Source organism: Barbus barbus (genome assembly GCF_936440315.1).
Source record: "Barbus barbus genome assembly, chromosome: 35".
NCBI classification, from domain to species: Eukaryota; Metazoa; Chordata; class Actinopteri; order Cypriniformes; family Cyprinidae; genus Barbus; species Barbus barbus.
In genome coordinates, this window is record NC_136763.1 from 13317073 (window position 1) to 13330021 (window position 12949).

The 12949-nt window shown below is 35.8% G+C and overlaps 1 protein-coding gene across 9 annotated transcripts in view; it reads left to right on the plus strand.

Moving 5' to 3' along the window:
* The first annotated feature begins 416 nt into the window (after positions 1 to 416).
* The window catches only part of LOC306855388 (pleckstrin homology domain-containing family A member 6-like), a 77501-nt gene continuing 64968 nt past the window's right edge, over positions 417 to 12949 (plus strand). For all 9 annotated transcript variants that reach the window (XM_079394070.1, XM_079394082.1, XM_079394071.1 and 6 more), the window contains exon 1: positions 417 to 523. The gene's annotated coding sequence lies outside the window, so the exon portion shown is untranslated. The remainder of the gene's footprint in view (positions 524 to 12949) is intronic.

Here is a 12949-nt window from a genome sequence, read left to right on the forward strand (position 1 = left end):
CGTTTCATTTGAAATCCATTGTGGTGGTGTATAGAGTCAAAAATGTTAGAATTGTGCCGATGTCCCAATATTTATGGACCTGACTGTATGTTTAAAAAAGGAAGTTAGCTGACAGGTTATATTTTTACGTACGGCCCAGCTGGATGTCCAATTCTCCTATTCCTTTTCTTTATCGAATCTGGATTGGAAGGAAAAAATTGCTGTTCTTACGCACCAGGAAGGGATTTACTCTGAGGTTGATGAGTGGAGGAGAAAGAAAGGAGAGGGGGAAATAATTGTCCAACGGTGGTTTCAAGTTTCGCAGTTTTTACCCTGGAGCTTTTGATTATTTGCTCTCCCTTTCTCTCTCTCTCCCTCACTCACTCACCCTCTCCCTTTCTTTCTATTCACCAGCCACCCCCCTTCAGACCACACCACCACGCTTCAGGAGCACAGTAACCGGGAGAAGAGAGGGAGGCAGTGAATGAAGCGCATCGTGAGGACTTAACAGAGACGATTCTCAGCCACAAAAACTCCCAGCAAGGTAGGATCACCTCTTTCTTTTGGGAAATCTCTAGTTGGGTGGAAAAAGAGAGGGAAAGTCCTTCTTCCTCCATCCAAATGGCTGGTTTCTGTTCTGTCATTTCTCAGTTGCTAGCTCCAGGTTGGATGTGAGGCAATCAATAGGTGCATGCGAATTTGTGTTTGTGTGTGTGTGTGTGTGTGTGTGTGTGTGTTCGATATGGGATACAAGGTGTCTAGACGGAGAAGGTGGTTTGGATGCATTGTCTAAAGACCAGAAGAGGCTAGTCCAAATGTTTCCTGTCTTACAAAGAACAATATCTTGCAGATCTAGGGTAAATATGAAAGATATTAGGTGTTTAGACATTAGCTTGAAGTGTGAATGCAAACACCTAAAGGACTTCCTAGAAGCAATCTAAAAGATACAACATAGTGTTGTTTTAGAATTACTTTATATACTATTATAGTTTTTATTAATATTACCTTTATCTTTTATTTTTATATTTTTAGTTTTCACTATAATTTTAGTTTAATTTGTAGTATTTTTGTTATTATTATTATTATATTTTAATTTGAAATTATTTTAGTTTTCATTTTAGTTTTAGTTGTTTGTTTTAGCTTTAGTTTTTTTATTATTAATTTCAGTTACTAATTTTAATACTTTTTTCAGCTAGTTGGCAAGACAGCATTTTACATTTTCCTTTAGTTTAAGCCTTTCATCTAATATTTATTTATTTATTTTATTTTATTTCAGCTTCATTTCAATATTCAAGTTTTATTTTATTTCAGATTTGAGTTTTAGTTAAGTTGCGCTAAGGCTAACTTTTAGCTTATTTTAGTTTTTATTATTTATAATAAATATATTATTTTGTAGACAATACAACATTTCTATTTTTTAAATATAATATATTTTTATTTAAGTTTATATATGTTATATTAAAGCACACATTTTCTAACGTTTTAGTGTTAACTACACAGATTAACTGACTTTAAGTTATGATTAATCAGGTTAGCTTAAAGGCAGCAAAAACAGATGACGTACAGTGAAGATACATGCTAACACACATGCTAAGACAGATGTTGTCTGAGGTCATCCAGATGCCCAGGTGTGCAGCACGCAACAGAAATATGCTCTCATCACCTCAAACCAAGCAAAAACAGTTAATTATAGACATGAATCATTCCTGAACGGTGTTTCACCAACCCCTGCTATTTGATTTACTCTTTTCTGGCGAGGACCGAGCACCTGTTTTGTATATTCCAAAATCTGGAAAACAAACTGATTTAAAAACTGGCAGAAGGGTTGTTGTTGTTGATGTTGATGTACATCCTACCATTCTGGGTTCAAACCCAATAAGCCACGAGGCAGCTTAAAAATTTAAATGGGAGACCATAAACTCCCGGGCTTAATTTTAGTGAGTTTAAAAGCAGGCGCTTAGTGGCACGTGGTGAAACTGCAGTGCTGGTGTGAATTTTAGACTTGCTCATATCTACGCTATATTTGGATTTTGAGGGAAATGCAAAGATGCTAATTTGTGATGGGCAGGCTGCCATCATCTGCAGAAAATACATAAACTTAAACATTGAGAACTGTGCTGAAGATTATAAAACATCCTATGTAAACCGCTTGCAGTGCAGTTTGGGTTATAAAGCCTACGTTTTGCATCCACAACAGCATAAATTTCAAAGATCCACCCTTGCTATAATTGCATGTTAATATATGATCTTTTTAGCATTGTTGCTATGGCAGAAGTCAGCTGGCAGAAGTTGGTTTGGCAGTGGCAGTAGTAAGATTGGACCAGGCTGGCGTCCCTCAACGTGACTAGCACAGGGTGAATAGTTGCCTCGGTGTCTGGATGGACAGACTTGGCACTGGCCGACGGATCAGGAGAGGTGAACAAAAAGCTTGAAGATGACAGACGGGAGAGGGGAAGAATACCCCACTTGTGTCCTGTGTCTAAGGAGCTCTTCAGTGCTCGGTGTGGGCGTGTGATGTTTATCTGAGTTTGTGAGGAGATAAAAGCTTATTTAGACACACCTTTTCTCAAAATACCCTTGCAACACACAAAGTCTGAAGGCAGTTTAGACTTTTCAAGGAAAGCTTTTACCACTTTTCTCCTAATTGGGTGAATATCACAAAATAAACTGCCAAGAAACTGTCCAAGCAAGACAGTTTCAGCATATCAAGCAGATATAAAAATGAGAACAGTTGCTGAATTATCATATGAATCTCATAAAAGGAATATGTAGGGCATATTTAATTAAAATACATTGTATAAAGATATTTCTTGCATGATGGAAATTAATATTATTTTTATTTTGATATTATTTTCATTAGTCGAGGACCTCTCTTTATGCCATTAACTTATTGTAATGTGTGTCATAATTACTCTAATGCAAAAAAAGAAATGTCAAAATTAAATTCCGCTTTTGTTGTGCTGAATTTATTGAATTTATTTAGTTGTATTTATTTCAGTTTTTAGTATTTAGTTTTAATAAAATTGTGCATTGAGGTAATGAGAATTTTGGGGTAAATGTATAAAGTAAACATTAAGTTGATTAATTTTTTGCACATTAAAATAGTCTGCTAAATGAATAAATGTAAATTTTTAAATTGTTATACATCTCTGAATTAATAATAAACAGTGAAACAACAAAAATGTTTTATTATTAATAATAAAATTATTATTTGATTTATTTAGAGGTGAAATATGACATATGTATTAATGAAATCCCCACAATTGTTTAACAACTATTGTTTAATTTTCTTAAATATGGAGGAGCAGTATTATAATTTTTTTGTTTTTATGTTAATACATTTAGAATGTTACAGATTTTGAAGTACTGTGTAATTCGTGAAAATAGTATATTTAAAAGTAACCAAGCATTACCAAAAGCTTTACCAATATCACAGTATTTGCTTTCAAGGGTTGTGAGTCACAAAGATTCCAGACAAAGATAAAAAAATAAATAAAAAAAATGCCAGGACTAAATTACAAGGAAAAAGTCTGTTGTTCAACAAAGAACACAGGCTGGAATAAAGGGCTGATGCTGTGAGATGAAACGGCAACTTGTATTGTCTGTTCTTGATTTACTGTGCAAGGGCCATCTGGGGTCCTAATTAGCCACAGCATTATTAGCAATAGCCAGTTTCCATAGGCGTGTCCCCCATGCAGCACACACACCGTGTAAATTAGAGCCTTCAGTATCTGTGTGCTGTATGCACAAGTCACTTCCTCCCACCACTGTCTCTGGAGCATAATTTAGATGGCTAATATGAAAGAGAGGGAGCAGAAGACAAGGTGGGGCGCAGAAAGTCATATCAGACAGGGATTCGGGAGAGTAGGTTGACTTATGGCGCTTTAGTGATATGGTTCCTTTGTTCTGTGAACCGCTTTGGCCAGTTTAATTGCTCTCTGAGTGGTCCCACATTCATTCTCTGCTGGGCTGCTCTGCTGGCATAGAGATCATTTTGGCAGGTGTCCAGTGGGGAAACTGTTATGATCATTATGCTACACAGAATGATGCTGTAAATTAATACTTGCTCATATTAAACGAACCCTCACTGTAAAACTAATGAAGTATATTTCCGTAATGATGAAGTATTATATAATAATGAAAATGTTTAGGCCTATATACAAACCGACTGAAGTACCATAAAAACACTGTATGAAATTGAGATTTATTTTGAGATTTGCTAAATATTACATTTAAATGTTTATTAAAGGTTATATAAATATGAATAAATTACTTTATATTTATTACTTTATAAATACATTTTTAATTATTAAATTTAATAATAATTCACAATATTGCTGTCACATTTATTTGTATAGTGCTTTCTTTTTTTGACTGACAACAAAACTATTTAATTATTTAAATGAAACGCCATCTAATGTGGAGGAATTCTGGGAATGTCAATTTTTATTTGAGTTTTTACTGTAAATTATATGATGACTTGCTACTTTTTACCTTCCCAAAACTGAATGAATGTGAAATGAATGTCCTGATTTAGCACAGTTTTACCATATATAGTAAGTAGCATTTCTGAAAACTTACTTGCATAGCATTTTTACACCCTTTAATCATTAAAATTATGAAAAATTTTACTGCATGTGAAAAGAGCAGTATGTTTGAATTCATAGTAGTCGTAAAAGCAGTAGGTAAAAAATATCCAGATGACAAATACGACTGTACTGCTTTTAATTTCTCCTTTATTGAAAGAGATTTTAGTGTGTCTGGCCAACTTGAGGATGTATGATAACCCAATGATTTGGAGCTGATGATTTCTGCTGATCTGCAATCAGCTCTCTAATTATTCTTATAGAGGCTACAGTAAAGTTGAGTGGGGAACCTGGTCCAAAATCAGAAAACAAAGATGCCACGTTTCTGGAGGAATGTAGTTGTGTTGCTTGTAGAGACCTGTTAATCACACCTCCAGTATTTCACCACAGGACAGAGTTAAATACCTCTCTGATGAGTCGTCAGACACAGAGAACGCACCTTTGTCTAAACATGGCCGGATGTCATTGGGAGAGATGTGTTAACATCTTTATAACTTGCACATGTGACTTATACAAGCCACTAATATGCACGAACAAACATGCGCTTTCCAAAACAAACCTACACGCAGAGATGGAACGTCATCCATCTGGACATGACTGTTTGTAAGCATTTTCCAGTCCATGGAGAAATCCTTTTAATCATTTCCTATGAACTGCTACTAACCTGACCTGGTCACTGTGAAGGATTCTGGATTAAAAATTACAGAGAGCTCATTATTTCATTTTTGTCTTTATCTCGCCACATGTTGTTTCTGAATCGTTGCCAAAGAATGGTTTCCCTCATGAAAACAGAGAGCGTAATTAATGTGATCTCTATTTATCAGGAGAGACAGTGGAGTTATTCTTGCAATATGGCCACAGGGTATCGACGTTAAGCATAACGAGGAAGTGTGTGTGCTTTCACAGAGGTTTATATAATATAATTAATCAATATAATTATTTTATTTGATCTTATTTTGTTGTTTTCTTTTCCTCTAAACTTTTTGTCCTATGTTGGGTTGCAGGATGCTGGAGCCAAATTATTTAATATTTAAACCGATTTTTAGTTGATTTAATAAACATTATATAATCTTTCTTTATAATATACAAGTTATTTCATTTAATTAAAAAATACATAGGCTTTTGTCTACAAACTTTGAGGTAAATTAGTGCTGTAACTTAGCGGTAATTATTTAGCAAACAGCTTCATTAGGTACAACCTGGGATGTTTTTTAAACACTATTGGAGGAGTTTCCATGCATGCTGGCCACTTGCTGTTTTCCTTAACTATCCGATCCAGCTCATCCTTTAAAGAGAAAAAAAAGTTTTCAAGATAATAATATGAGAAAAGTGTGTCCAGACTAAGGCTAATTTGAAACTAGAGGAGCTGTAGGTAACCAATATAATATTTTAGTGTTGGTCAGTAACATTCTGTTCTCTCATGCTCCTTTAGTCTCTAGCTGGTTATCAGCATTGTATTACAAGCTCATGCCTCACTAGGGATTCCAAAATTAGTGCCACCTTTGATAAGATAAAAGGTTTAGTGCTCTTTGCCCAGTGGGTTATTCGATGTAAGTGGCATACAAATAACCAAAATTCCTCTTGTTCATGGAACAGCCAGTACCTGTTCCATTTTAGTTTGGGAAAATAGGTCTTTCTGTGGCCCGTTTCATCCTTCCATCCTATCAAAGTGCAGCCCAATAAACTCTCTGATGGCTAATGAGAAACAAACCTATGACAAATGGCATTAAACAGTTCTTGTTTTCAGTTTGTCGACACCAGTGACCGAGAAAGAGCCTTTAAAGTTTTGTACCCTACGGTTTGAGATGCTTGTGGTTGTGTCGGTTTACAGATTAGTGGTAAATTACAAGTTAATGGTCTTGAATGAAAACAAAGGATTGTGGTACTGGAATGTTTTAATTGGCCCAAGAACGAGGAGATTTGTGGGTCTTATGAGACGTTAGACCCTAGGCAATGAATCAAGCTGCTGTGTGGTCGGACAAATAGCGATAAATAACATTCCCCAATGGGCCTCGCCCAAGCATGCGTGTGCCTCGGATTATCTCCTGTGTTGAAAGGGCTCGACGTGTGAGTATGTGTGTAATTGTTTGTGTGTCTGTGACTGGCCATCTGTGTTGACTCGCTCTTGATAAAGTCAAAAGAGCCAGGATGAGGCCTTGGCTTGCGCCGAAGGTGAAAGCACTCTAGACTCCTCATTTTGAGACATCACAGACATAAATGGACTGGAATACCACATCACATAATTTCTGAGAAACCTCCCCCTGCTGTTCTCAAATATTTGCCTCTGGTTGTACTGTAGATAAAACATTCTGCAGGGTTTCATTTGTACTCCAGAGCCATACTTTTCTTCCTTATGAACAGATTGTATGTTGACTGTGTGTGTGGACATTTGCATGTGGTTATGCTTATGTAACCAGAGCAAAGAGAGTGTCCTCACTCTGTTGCTCTGTCCCTCTGTTGGTTTCCCTCGCACACACCGTCCTTTTCTCATATAAATGTGTGTGTTTGTGCAAGACTAGAGAGCTGCCACTAACTCCATGGTGACCAGGGAAGCATAAATAAGCCACCTGTCTAAAAGCTTTGCAGGGCTGGTGACTTGGCGCATGCTTTAAAGCCAGTCTATTTGGATTTTCAAATTAAATTAGAGCAAGGGACAGTTTATCTAAAAATGAAAACTGTTATTTACTCATCTTCAATGTCCCAAACCCGTATTACTCGCTTTGTTCTGTCGAACATACAAGAAGGTATTTTGAAGACTGTGCTGATTGCTGTTTTCCATGTAATTTATAATAAATGGCAAGTGAAGCTCTTTCAAGCTCTTAAAATTGTCAAAGCACCGTAAAATCATCGTAAAAGTGGTCCATATGACCTGTGCACACTATATTGTGAGTGTTCTAAAGCTTTGTGTGACAGTTTCTTTTTAAGAAAATCTTTTCCTCTTCAGCTTGTAAGATTGTAATTTAAAATCAAAGAACTGGATCATTTTGATTCCTGAACAAATTATTCAGACTGGTTTTGGGAACAGGAACAACAAAGATCCAATTCAAAGCAATGATTTGTTCATGAATAGGACGATGGATATATGAACTCATAAACTTGGTATGTTGTCTTCAGAAGAATTAGAATACAGGGTCAAGTTATGTAATTTTTATGATAATTTTATTGTACTCTGTTGTCATTTTGTTGCTTAACAGCCTTTTTCGCTTTCATTAAAGGGGACATAACACGAACAGGTTCGCTCAATCTCATGTTAATTGAGTACCTATAGGGGTGGCACGGTACACAGATGTCATGGTTCGGTACGTACCTCGGTTCGGGGGTCACGGTTCGATATGATTACGGTACAACAGGAAAAAAACGTCAAATCTACTATGCTCGGTTTCATTTATTTTGAACAGAGAGTAGTACAGTAGTAATACTAAATATTATATTACATTATATATATAATCTGCAGTACATATATACATACAAGGAATACATTCTTGAAATATATTTGATTTAGTTAACAGATAAACAAGGGGAAAAACAGTGCGGCACGTAACCTAGCCTATATATGCTGAGTTTCAGTTCATTTTTGTGACGGGCTCAATTTGTCCCCAGAAAGGAAACTCAAATGGCAGAAAGCAACATCCTATTTGTTTTCTTTTATTTTATAAAACCACAATGTTTTGTTTTCATTGTGAGTGTACACAAATAAAAGCAGACCTTTTATACAGTGATGCATTATTAAGACGATAAGTGTTTAAAGTTGATTCTGCTGGTATAAGGAAACAGTTGAAGTGATCGCATCACACGCACACACACACAAAACACATCAGTTCCAGCATTTCTAAAGTTGGTACTTTATCAAAATAAAATACAAATATCAGCGCACCCGCCTCTGTGTCACCGTTGGAATGCGACTGAAGTACAAAGCCTATAATTTACATAATAAATAAGTTTAGCATTCAGATACGTTACATCGCAAATATGGAAATATTATGGAATATTGGGATTTGTGACGAATAAGAGAGGTAGGATACACCATAGACATAATAAATACCCTAGACGCCTCATTGACCGCTCGACCGCATGTCAACGTCGCCGACTCGTCATACCTGAAAACAATCTCACAATAATAAAAACAGATCTCGGGGTATTATTTTTCACAGGTAAGAATGAACAGTTGTTTCTGGAGGTTTTTTGGGTCATTTTTAACATTATTTTGTCAGCTTAATTAGCCACCAGTGTCAGACGATTAATAGCTAGCAGTATCGAGATTTTATAAGAAATCAAAGTTCTCAAGTTTTAACTTATATTGTAGTTTATATCATAAAGTAAATTGTGCTATGAGCACAATATGTAGGCTCCAGTGAGCACTTTCACAAGACAGTGTCAGACTGTCAGGATAGGGATGGAGCTAAAGCACCGCTTTAATTTCACGAAGAGTTTATCATCACTAGATTATAAGGATTCGATAGTTTATCATAAAACTGTGGACTGTTATATATTTTCCTTTTCAGCCAAATGCAAACAGGACAACACAAGCCTCAAAGAAATCTGAAGAAAGCCTTTTCTCTACATTTCCAAGAGATTATACCTCCACAGCCTAATATTATATTTGTATTAGTTAAAGCCCAGAACAGCCCTGAATGAATGGCCAGAATGACCCTGATCATATTCAAACTTCTCTGTCTCAATCTCTGCCAGGGTCAGACATGAACTTTTCCATTGTGGGGCAATATTTGCCCCCGGAATAGACTTCCAGGAGCATTGTTTACCTTTTGTATGGGCAATTTTTATAACATTATGTAATATAATTAAGCTTATTAAATGTTTCTGTCGTTTTTGTCAGATATTTAAATATCACAATACTATAGATTACATTTAAAATTATTTATACAGGCTGTTTAATGCTGATCATGTACTGTATGTGTATTTACACAGAAACTGCATAATGTAAATAGCCTAGCAAGGAAAAAAACAGGACTGCAATATCATGACAAAATCATTGTTGATTATTGCTTTTGATGATGTTGTAATAATGATTATTAACTTTGATTAATAGAAAGTTTTTTTGGGGGGGGGGGGGGCATCTAATATTCTGGTCTGTTAAACATAACTATACTTTGGCATTTTGTTGTCCAACTTAAACTGCACACACTCACACCCCAAACATTCCTATGTAGTAACATATTGAAATATAAAAAACATTTTCAAAATTTGTGTTTTCTGCATGGGTGAGTGTAATTTGCATTGTATAGCAAAATGTCAAGCTTTGTCGAGTTGTTTACCACAGACCTTATTTTACTCATTAATAAAACAAAATTATTAGTACTTAAAGATGTATTATTTCGATTTTTGCCCCCCAGTATTTCAAAGGGAATGAGCTGTGTTCTGACTTGAGGCACAAGAAAAGCTAAATGTTGGGGTTGAAGACAGAGAAAGCAATGAAAAAACTTAATTTCATTTAATGTACATTAAAATTACATTACATGTATATATCACAGTTATACTACATTAATATTAGAATTGTTAACAGAAAAAATTAACCAAATCAACACGAGTGTGAGCTTTCACAATTTCTTACGAAAATTAATCATTTTCCAAGCCTAACTAAATAACTGGAGGCAGAGTTATTTTTAAGTCCATGTAGATCACAAACCACTGAAATCGGCTAATAAATGTAAACGTTATCATGTTTTTGTCCAGAAAAACCGCAGCTCTCCAGTTTACCTCCATTTGTATTTTAAAGCACAAGCCTTTAAAGTATACTCCTTTGTCAGTCTATGTGAGAGACGCGTTCAGAATCAGCACATGGTCACTGTCTGGGGGCTTTGTTTTCAAGCGCGCAACTCATGGCATTCGCGGTTCTTCTGCTGGCGATTATCAAACAGCGTTGCATTACTCCGGGCGCTCTCTTCTGGATTGAGGGTGAATTGCCTGTATTCGTTGTAAGGCCTCATGCATCGAACCTGGCCAAAACTAGGCCTTGTTTATGAAACATTCATCACCGAAATGACGGGAACAAACGAACACTTGCAAAACTCTGTTGCTGCCCAGGAAAAACAAACTGCATCCACTTTGGCCATGTTTAGCATGAGAATCCAACGCTTTAACAGTGTAAATAACTCAGAACGCATGGAATAGTATTAATGATTATACATTTGAAAAGACATGCTGTTGTACCTGAAAGTAGAACCATCTGTATGGCACATGCACATATGTGACCCTGGACCACAAAACCAGTCTTAAGTGTAAATTTTTCAAAATTGAGATTTATACAAAATCTGAAAGCTGAATAAATAAGTTTTCCATGGATGTATGGTTTGTTAGAATCAGGCACTATTTGGCCGAGATACAACTATTTGAAAATCCGGAATCTGAGGGTGCAAAAAAAATCGAAATATTGAGAAAATCGCCTTTAAAGTTGTCCAAATGAAGTCCTTAGCAATGCATATTACTAATGAAAAATTAAGTTTTGATATATTTACGGTAAGAAATTTACAAAATGTCTTCATAGAACATGATCTTTACTTTAATATCCTAATGATTTTTGTCATAAAAGAAAAATCGATAATTTTGACCCATACAATGTATTTTTGGCTATTGCTACAAATATACCCCAGCGACTTAAGACTGGTTTTGTGGTCCAGGGTCACATATGCTTCTCTCCTGTATGTATGTAAAGAAGTTTGTGCCAGAACTTCAGAGCACACTTTACCCATGAGACCATTTGTGTGCTACCAGTCCTGGTGTACAACGATGTGTGAATGAGGTGGTAATGGAATAAGAAATGGAAATGACCTTACCTCATGTCACCACTTGATATATTACTGAGATTTCAAAGGGGTATGAATAAATGCTTGATATCTTACTGAGAACCTGTGAAACCCCATGGGGATAAAGGTAGATCAAGAGAATAAATGGTTGTTTTGCACATTTTTGCACATCATTCATAAAAAAAGTTACATTTTTGCAATATATCAATTTTTGTTGTTGTGGCTTCCTGTGCTTTTAAATCTCACATAAGGCAGATGGGGCAGTTTTTCATAACTCCATTAAAAGAATAATTAAAAGCCGCATTTATGCTGATCCTGTTAAGAGCCAGCTGGGTTTTGGGATGTTCTGGCCTGTTTTGCCTGCCTCCCTTGTCTTGAACCTAAAATGTTTGCGAGAAGGCAGCCAGAGTGTCTCATAAGGTGGACGGAGTGTCATTGAGGAATGTGCAATGATACGGCATGGACACTGTGACAGCATTGTCTGTATATCAGCTTGAGCATTTTGGAAAACAAGTGGCCACATTGCAAGCACTAATAGGATATGCATGGCTATCAGAGTTATGAGGACAGTCTTCATTAGAAGTTTGTTTTGGGAATGAAGTGCTGGGACAGAGGCCTTGTATGATTGCAACCACTTCTAGGAATCAGAGATGGACTTAGTTGCAGTTCTGCCTAAAAAAAAAAAAAAAGGAACTTTTGTCATTTACTCATCCTCATGATGTTCCAAATCCGAATGATTTTTGTCATATATATTAAGCAAGATGTTCATGATTCTCTTTTCCATGTAATGAAAGTAAATAGTGACCAGGAGCAAAAAGTAACTAAAAACAGTAAATGAGTAAATGATGAACACTCATTTTTCTGAGAATTTTTCCTTTAGCTAGGACTGAGCATGTGAGGGGTAGGGGAGTAAAAAGAAACTTTGTAGAGCTGGTCACAGTCTTGTTCACTGCTGATAAATCAATAGGAGACTGATAAAATGGACACATCCATTAATGTAGCAATCTGCACTGTTGTAAATAAACTGTGCTTTGACCTTGGAATTCTTAAAGGGCCAGAATACTTGTTGCCAAAACTCATTATCTAATAAACTGTAGCTTGTAGTTATGGAGCCATCCTTAGAAACATTACATCCTGTTAAGCACAAGTCAGCCCATTCTGATCCAATGATTACAAATGAATGAAATAACCACTGTATGATTATAACAGAACATTGCAGGCCAGAACAATTTAAATGCAACACATTACAATAATTATCAGGTGTGTGTCTGAACATTACTAATAATCTCTAGGGGTGTCATTCAAACTTTTTTTTTTTTCCTTTCATTATCACTGACTACAAAAATCTCATTGAAAAAGACAATGCAATTATAGAGGCTAAAAGCTGTCATTAAGCAAATGAGACCCAAGTAAAATTAAGGGAAAATAACCAAGAATGGCTTAGAATTTATTTGCATGATCTGTCTGTGTTGTTTTATTGCCTGATTCACTAAAGGAATTCTGTAAATCAGGAGCAAAGGAGCAAACATGGCCAAAATTAATGTTGAATGCAATTTTGCAAAGTAGTCCATTATTTGGACTACTTTTATGCCTTTTTTGTTCTTTTTTTGTCATTGTAGGTAT